The sequence below is a fragment of the Bombina bombina genome, chromosome 1 (assembly GCF_027579735.1).
Source record: "Bombina bombina isolate aBomBom1 chromosome 1, aBomBom1.pri, whole genome shotgun sequence".
Classification (NCBI taxonomy): Eukaryota; Metazoa; Chordata; class Amphibia; order Anura; family Bombinatoridae; genus Bombina; species Bombina bombina.
The window spans coordinates 758,764,801-758,773,157 of record NC_069499.1 but is presented as its reverse complement, the minus strand read 5'-3'; the positions used below and the strand labels follow the sequence as shown (position 1 = coordinate 758,773,157).

General features: G+C 37.4%; 1 protein-coding gene across 2 annotated transcripts in view; it reads right to left on the bottom strand.

Moving 5' to 3' along the window:
• AMOT (angiomotin) overlaps positions 1-5,890 on the bottom strand; it is a 125,086-nt gene extending 119,196 nt beyond the window's left edge. For both annotated transcript variants that reach the window (XM_053699325.1, XM_053699324.1), the window contains exon 1: positions 5,759-5,890. The gene's annotated coding sequence lies outside the window, so the exon portion shown is untranslated. The remainder of the gene's footprint in view (positions 1-5,758) is intronic.
• Between the last annotated feature and the right edge of the window lie 2,467 nt (positions 5,891-8,357).

The following is an 8,357-nucleotide window of genomic DNA, read 5'->3' as shown; positions in this document are numbered from 1 at the left end:
GACAACAGAAGTAAATTCGAAAGGAGTTTAAAACTGCATGCTCTATATGAATGATGAAAGTTCAAATTTGCCTTTACTGTCCTTTTAAACACACAATTACATACACACAATAGTGCAATAATAAAATGCTCTAACAATTGCGATAACAATGCAAATGACTGAACAAAAGTGGTATATACATCACTATAGTATCAAGTTAGATTACAAGGTCTCTATTTAGCATAGCCCACATGTGTTTAAAGTTAAAAATAATGCTGACAATGTTATCAATAAATCATGCTTCAAAGCATTTTACAAAAACATAGTAGTCAGAGACTTGAGTGGTATTTAACTAATTCATGTTGCTTTTTCTTGTGCCTTCTATGGATTCTGCTACCTCCCTCTTTCAAAACTATGTCTCTGATAAGAATACTATGAAATGTCCAAAAAGCAAATGTCTAATTAACCCTTCCCCCCTTTCAAAGCCCCAAAGAAAAATCAGATTAATATGCATAGAAACAAAAAAAAAAGGTTTTATGATAAATAAATAAAAATAGTAAAATAATAATAATAATAATAATAATAATAATAATAATAATAATAATAATAATATATATATTTTAATAAATGCACTGCTGCTCAATGCTTTTTTAATAGCAGTCACATGACTGGAAAAAAAGGTTGTTATTCTGAAACGGTGTAAATTGAACCGTTGTAAAACGAGGGCCACCTGTATATGTATGTATGTATGTATGTATGTATGTATGTATATATATATATATATTTTTTTTTTTTTTTTTTTTTTTTTTTTTTTTTTTTAAAGCCAATATAAATCCCTGGCTGTTTGTTTATTATCATGTTTTTACATTTAAAGAAAAAAAAAAAAGCTTTAAACATTAAACAGCAGTAAAATATACAATGTATTAGACATTGTATCTTTCAGCATATCAGAGCTCCAAGAAAATATTTAGCTAGCCAAAGCATTGCAAAACTTGCTGTGATGTGAGAATTACTGATCCTTTGCTTGAAATGCATCAAGAAAAACTACAAGATGGGAATACATGGAATAGATGATAAAACATACCTATTGCCTGAGTTTTACAAAAGTTGCACACATACTGTCACACAGCAATACCTGAAAAGTGTTTTTTTTTTTTTGGTGCCATTAAAAAGGGACTGTGTGCAGAATTATATAACATTATTTTTTTAGGTTTACTGTCCCTTTAAGCAAGTTTTAGACATAATTTCAAAAGAATCAGTGTTGAGAAAGAAAAAAAAAAAAAAAGGAAAAAATGATAGTGATAAAAAGGGAAAATAAATCCAAGAACACGGAGCTATGAGAAAGGACTGAAGTGGACTCTGTATAGGAATGAGGCCAATATGGACAAAAGGGTTAACCCTGTAGCTGCCATAGAAGACTCCTTTGCATTCCAAAGCAGCTTGTTGCACCCCTCTATGGCAGCCAATGGGTTAAGATATCTGAAGCCAGGATGCACACAACCCCAGAGAGGACCCTGCCTGGCTGCAGAAACGGAAACTCTGCTCTGAGTAGCTAGGGACAGACAAGGAAAGATCAGCAGAAAAAATCTGAGCTAGCAGGAAATCCGTCAGCGTACTGGAATCTGCCTGTGCTTAAATTTTAAACAGGGGAGCAGAAGCCATGACATTTTTCTAACTGGTAAAAATCAAATATTTGAAGAATTAGCATTTGTATACAAAGAGCATAATCAGAATTTAAAGGGGAAAATATTTGTGTGTGAAGGAAAGTCAATTTAAAGCCAAAGTGCCAGCACAAGAACAGGGATGAGAGGGCATCAAATGTAGGAATTTATGCAATAGGCTTATGTTTATTAACTTGCTTTGCTAAAGACAAATTATCACTGGGTTTTGTTTTGTTTTTCGCACACGACTCACTAGCGATATAAAAAGGTAAAACCATGTGCAAACACATCTGCCAATCTTGCTATTGTGATATAACTACTGTAACTCAGAGCATGCCCATTTGGAGGCTATACATGCACTTCGCCTACAGCGGTATGTAAAGCAGTCCACAATGCACAAGAAGAGTTAACACTGAGGGATGACTTCTCAATAAAGCATTTTTGTAAACATTAATATAAATTAATGAACGTCACAATTCTGGTTGATGGTTTAGATATGGCATTTTAAAGGGAAAATGGCATGGTGTAATTTGTTAGAGCATGTCATTTTACAACTATCAAACTTACCATACTGTGTGTTTAACCTCCGCAAAGAAGTTAAACACACGGTAAAAGTGCTGCTCGGGACGAGCGGAACCGGCCACTGATTCAATCACATGAATAACTCAGATGGGCAATTAGCGTTGCTGATTGGATCAGTGATGGTTTCCGCTTAGGACCAGCAGTGCTCTGCAGGTCCCGAGCAACACTTCTACTGTCTATTTAACTCTTTAACGGGAGTTAACCACACAGTAGTGCCGGGTCAATAGTCTAAAATTGCATTGTCTAACAAAAAAGGACATGTACTCTTTCGACTATAATGACCGTTTACAAGACTTTTCAGTTTACTTCGGGATACATTTATGAAGCTGTATTCATAGCTTTAGAGGCTATGCATGAGCGAGCCTGCAGCCACAAAATGCTTATTTTGCCTCTTCACCATCTCAGAGGTGGTGAGATCAATCATCCTAACAATCGCTCGTTCTGAGTAACTGACATGTGCTGCTCTTGAGCAATAGGTTGCACAGGAGAAGGGGGTTGCATGTCACAAGTATCCTTGAGTGACCATTGCAGGAGGACAGGTTCACTACTTGCAAACCTGTTCGACTGCAATGATAAATGCTGCCCTTCAGCTTCCTCTGTTGCTATCCTGGTATTTTATTTAACTGGTCTAACATAATCAGCTTCCTCTATCCAACATACAAAGAGTCAAAAGCATGAGAAAAAGGGGAAGGGTTTTTTCTTTTTGATAAAACTAGATGTGTAAACCAGATTTGAAGAAAAAAAAAATCCAGTTAGTAAGCACTTATCCTTAGGACAATTTACATCATGCAAATAAAAGTCAAAACTGGTTACCACAAAAATGCTCGAGTTATGAAATTTTGGAAAGCCACTAATTACATAAATGTGTCAATCCCAATATAAAATTAAAATAATCCCACAATGTGCTTTATATACTTTCCTGACATCATTCCTTGATCTTCTGATAATGAATTAGCACTGAATTAAGAGTTAAATCAATTTGGTGTGTGCGTTTCCATAGAAACCCATCTTGCAGTAAGCAATGTACAGTTATTGTTATACAGAACTGCAAATACATCAGACACAAGAAAAGGAGGGTGAGAAAAAAAATCCCACAGAGACTCTGGCCTGCAAGGGTCAAAAATTCCTTTTAATCCACCAAATGCAAAAGATTCTTTCACATCAGATGGACTTTAATCCTCTGACCAAATAACCTCACATTCCATGGTATCTCTGTCACAAATGGACCATTCAGATGAAAATACTTGATAATAAGGCTATAAAAAGCTGAGGTTTTGTTCTTGAATTTGCATACAATAGTGTCACTTTTCTCTTAATATTTTCATAATATTTAACCATTTTTGTAATCATTACTCCATTTCTAGAAAATATAACAAATAGAACTACAAAAATACTTAATATATAAATTTGAGAAGCTTTTACAAAGAATGGTTTATTATATAGTTATAGTAAATATATTTTGTGTAGCTGTTACTTTATACACCTTTTGGTATTCACAGATTACAGTGTAACGAAGCAGTTAAGTTATTTTTAAATGCATAATAATTATATTCTAAACCAGGAATTCTTGACCCATAGTCAGGACCTAAAACTGATATTGCCAGTCACACAGAAAGAGGGGCCCAGTGAGCTCAGGACCAAAAACTTTCCAATTAAATTGTTTTATCAACGTGCTTTGTTCTCTCATCTTATTTTTTATGAGCATATCTAGGTAGGCTCAAGAGCAGCAACGCACTACTGTGAGATGGCCAAAACACATCTGGTGAGCCAACAACAAGAAGCATATATGAGCAGCTCCCAATCACCATCTAGCTCCCAGTGATGCACTTCTGTTCTTGGGCCTAACTAGGTATGCTCTTCAACAAAGGATACCAAAAGAAAAATGCAAATTTCATACAGACATAAATTGGTTTAAAACTGCATGCACGTTTAAAATTGACCTGAGTACAAAAAAAAAAAACACAACAACATACGCTTTTTACATGCTGTAAGAATTAAATACAATGTCCCTTTAAGGAATGACATTGGCATATAGTACTTTTCATACCTCAGGCAAGTTCATACAATGAATGTGCCCTATCAGATGCTTTGGTTTCTAATATGTTAAACATACCTCTAAAACACTGGGTTTCAAACCTGTCCTCAGACCTCCCCAACAGGCTGATTCTCAGGGGTACTTTGGGTGACAGCTAATCAGCTGATTATTTCACCTGTGCTCCAGTTCAGATATCCTCATAATGTGGCCTGAGGACAGTTGTGAAATCCAATGCTCTAAAACAATTCCCTATAATGCCCAAACTTGACTGATTATCAACCTATTTTAATAGGGATGCTATAAAATCTGATAATGGGAAGTTTCATAAAAGGAACATCTGCAAGCGAACTATACAAGCTGTATATATGTAAATATTTTTTTTGCCAAATATATCTGCATTTGACAAAAAACGACATTTTACACTACGATCAAAATATGCCAGATTGAGTATCTAAAACATCTAATAAAAACTAAATACGTTTTAAAGTCCTTGTTCCAAATGTATTAGTATTTTTTTCTGCACCACTATCCACAAGCAAAATACAATAAGAACATAAAAACAAATGTAAATAAGTATATATACAAAGTGCTGCACACTAATGGATAGGGGCAGACCCTGTACAAGCCGTGATACTGTGGTTTCCTGGAGACAGGATTCTCATGTTCCCCTCCCCAGGTCTCCAGCCACGTAGAAACCATCCTTGCCAAAGAGAACTCCTCCCTTCCTCTTCTATGTTAAAAGAGTAGCTAAAGCTGAGAGACAGGGAAGGAGGTGGAACACCGCTAAGAGCAGGTGGCTGAATTCTACAGTGAGACAGGTGTTTAAAACAGAAAGGCATCTCAGAGATGCAATACAGTGAAGTGACTCACCAATATTACACCTTTCCTGCAACTTTCCCTATGAACAAAACAGAAATCTGACACCACAGAAGAGGATTGAGAGTCAATGTGACCATGTATTAAAAACAACAAAAAATAAATATGAACATTTTTTAAAGCATAAGCAAAGAACACGTTTTCAAAATAATAATTTACCCGTTTATATGGTGCAAAGATCCCACCTGATGTGAGTACAAATTATGTTGTGTATTAACCAGTTTCATAGCAACTAACCAATACAAAGGAGTCTTCAACTCACTGCAGTTGCAGAATATGACTGCTATTTAAAATATTGAAAAATGTTTACATTTTTTATGCGTCTGTATATGTGTTTGCAATATATATATATATATATATATATATATATATATATATATATATATATATATATATATATATATACACACACATATATATACACACAAATATAAACTCAGTATACAAGACACACCAAAGTCATCGTGCAGGACAAAAAAGTGGAGCACTGCAGCAGACCATACATAATGACACAAAAGCATTACAACGAGCAATAGCATGGCAGAAGCATACAGAGTAACGATTAGCAGAATACATATTGCAACGAACATCAAAATAAACGTATCATCATACGGACTGTACTGACCCGCTACAAGCCCCGTGCCCTGGCCCCCGTGTCTTGATTTCATGGAGCACAGCAGCAGATTCTCAGACCCATCCGTAAAGCTCCGTCTCACTCACTGGCAAGATCATCTGTCGAGAAAGAGCTCTGCCAGAGCTTTGCTCCCGCCCCTAGCGCCTATTGGACGAATAACTTTCACTCTAGTTCTTCTACTGGCCGTTTTGGCTGGCGGTCATCAGCACACAGGAGTCTATTGTACTCCCAGGGTTTATTCAGGGCAAGTTTTAATAACTCGTTCAGTGCTAGAGAAGAATGCAGAATGTTACCTCTCCTCTTTGTAGCACGAATAATATACAACTATTAGCCAGAAGTTAAAGCGTTATTGGGGAACATTGTCGCAAGAGTATTCACAATGCAGTATACACTCCATAGTTTGCCAGAAAAAAAAAATCAGAAAAAGCAAACTGCAAAAAAGTAATAAACTTTATTTGAGCGTTCACCTCTCCATACTGATTAATATTATATTTTTGAAGTACAGAATTATTTTGCTGTATTTCGATTTTTATACACCATTGTTCCTCTTCTTAGCAATTATAGCATCATGTTACTAGACAAACATTATCATTAGGTTTGGCATCTAGAATTATTGGTACTCAGGTACCATTCTATAAAATTCTCTGTAGTCTGGCAAGATTATCTAAAAAGTCCTGTCAGTATTGCAAGGGCCCTACAAACATTTTAAAAATGTTTATGGTCTGAAGATCGGGGTAAAACCCTGAATAAATTTAGCTTTGCATTTTGTTAAACACAGAAAGTGTCTTCCTGAGGATTAAAGGGGTAAAAAAAAGTCCAAATTGGAATGTGCATAAATGCATTTTAATTTGAAATAGAAGCATTACTGTTTTTCTGCGGCATATGCACATATCCTGTAAGGGCCTGTGCTACAGTATTCAAGCTCAGGCAGCTGAAGATGGTGTGTATTGCTTCTGTGAAAATGTAATTTGTGTCATACAAGCCACAAGCATGGTATTTGAATACTGGTGCACAAGCCCTCAGAGGATTTGTTCGTATGCCTCATAAAATCAGTAATAACTTTTACGATAAGCATTTTTGCTAATGCATGACCTTTAAAGTCTCAATCTCCGGCCCCTTAAATAACCAACATACCATCCCCACTTAATCTATTTGAAATAAGACACATGACACGTAGCCTTTGGTACAAAAATTGGCCGCAGCCCTTTTATTAAATAACCATAACCTTTAATTATTAATAAATAAAACCTTTAAACCGAACATACACAATGTTCTTAAATAACATAGACCTTAAACCCCTTTAATACCATACTGAAACATTCTCACAGCGGTGCTAGTTCCCTAACTAATTAGCAACATGGCCGTCATTCAAAACTGGACTCAACTACGTACTCGATGAGTCCGTAACCAACCACACCTCCACTTTAATAGGGAACCCCTTGCCCCTATAATAATCCAGTTGCACACTCACCCCATGGAGAGGCAACATTGTTCACAACCCCAATTCACTTGGCCATATTCCTTTCATTTTCTGTCTGAGAACTAGCACCCCCACCACCGACTGGTCTGACGAGACAGCCCAGTCCCGGCCAAATTGATTAAAATGTACCCATCCTTCAAATAAAATTCCCCAGACCCCTCTACCTCAAAATCTGGATGGAAAGCCACCCCACCCCCAAGTCTTCTAACAAAAGAACTAATTAATTTATTAATCTTTCTGCGACTTCGCTCCAGCCTATCATAGTCCCAGGCCGCTCTCCAAACCAACCGTGGTGTAATCTGGGACTAAATAATTCTCAAAGTGGGATGGAGATCAATAATTCTACCCAAATCCCTCTTGATGGTCCTAACCAACTCCTTCTGAGACAGAAAGCCCAGATCATTTCCCCCCAAATGTACAATCAGCACCTCAGGAGGAGGAAAACGCTTACTGTAGTCCACGAACAATGGCAACAGATTCTCCCATCGCATACCCCGAACCCCTAACCATTTTACCTCCCATTGCGCAACCGGGCAACCCAGCTGTAGGCCGCCCATTCTTTTTCTGGCCTCAGCCCTGGCCCAGTAAATAAAGGAGTGCCCCATCACCCACACGCTCCCCACACCTGCAAATAAAAGAAAAAACTCAGAATGTCAATTGACGGAACACTCCCCCCCTCCCCCTTTAAACCCTCAAATCAGGCCTCACATAAGACCTGTAACGAGTGGATCCCCATCTCCCAATACGCTTTACCACATCCTCCCTCAATCCTAACATAGAAGCTTCCGTTGCAGCCCCTATACAGAAGGAATGAGACCCAAACTCCGAAGGAGCAAGCCCTAACATCCCAACTGTCCCTTTTAATACAGCCCAAAACTGATATTGTGACAAAAAAGACCCATCCGAATGAATTAACAACGGCCCCCCTGCTTAGGCCGTATGGTCCCATAATGTGACAAAATCGGACAGGGACAGATTACTTTACCACTAGGGAATAACACTATATTCTTCCCTCTCCCATAAATGTCAGTTTTGCTGCCCCTTAATAACATCTCAACCCTTTGCTCCCCCCACAGCACATCCTCCTTCTGCAATCCCCCGGGAACCTTC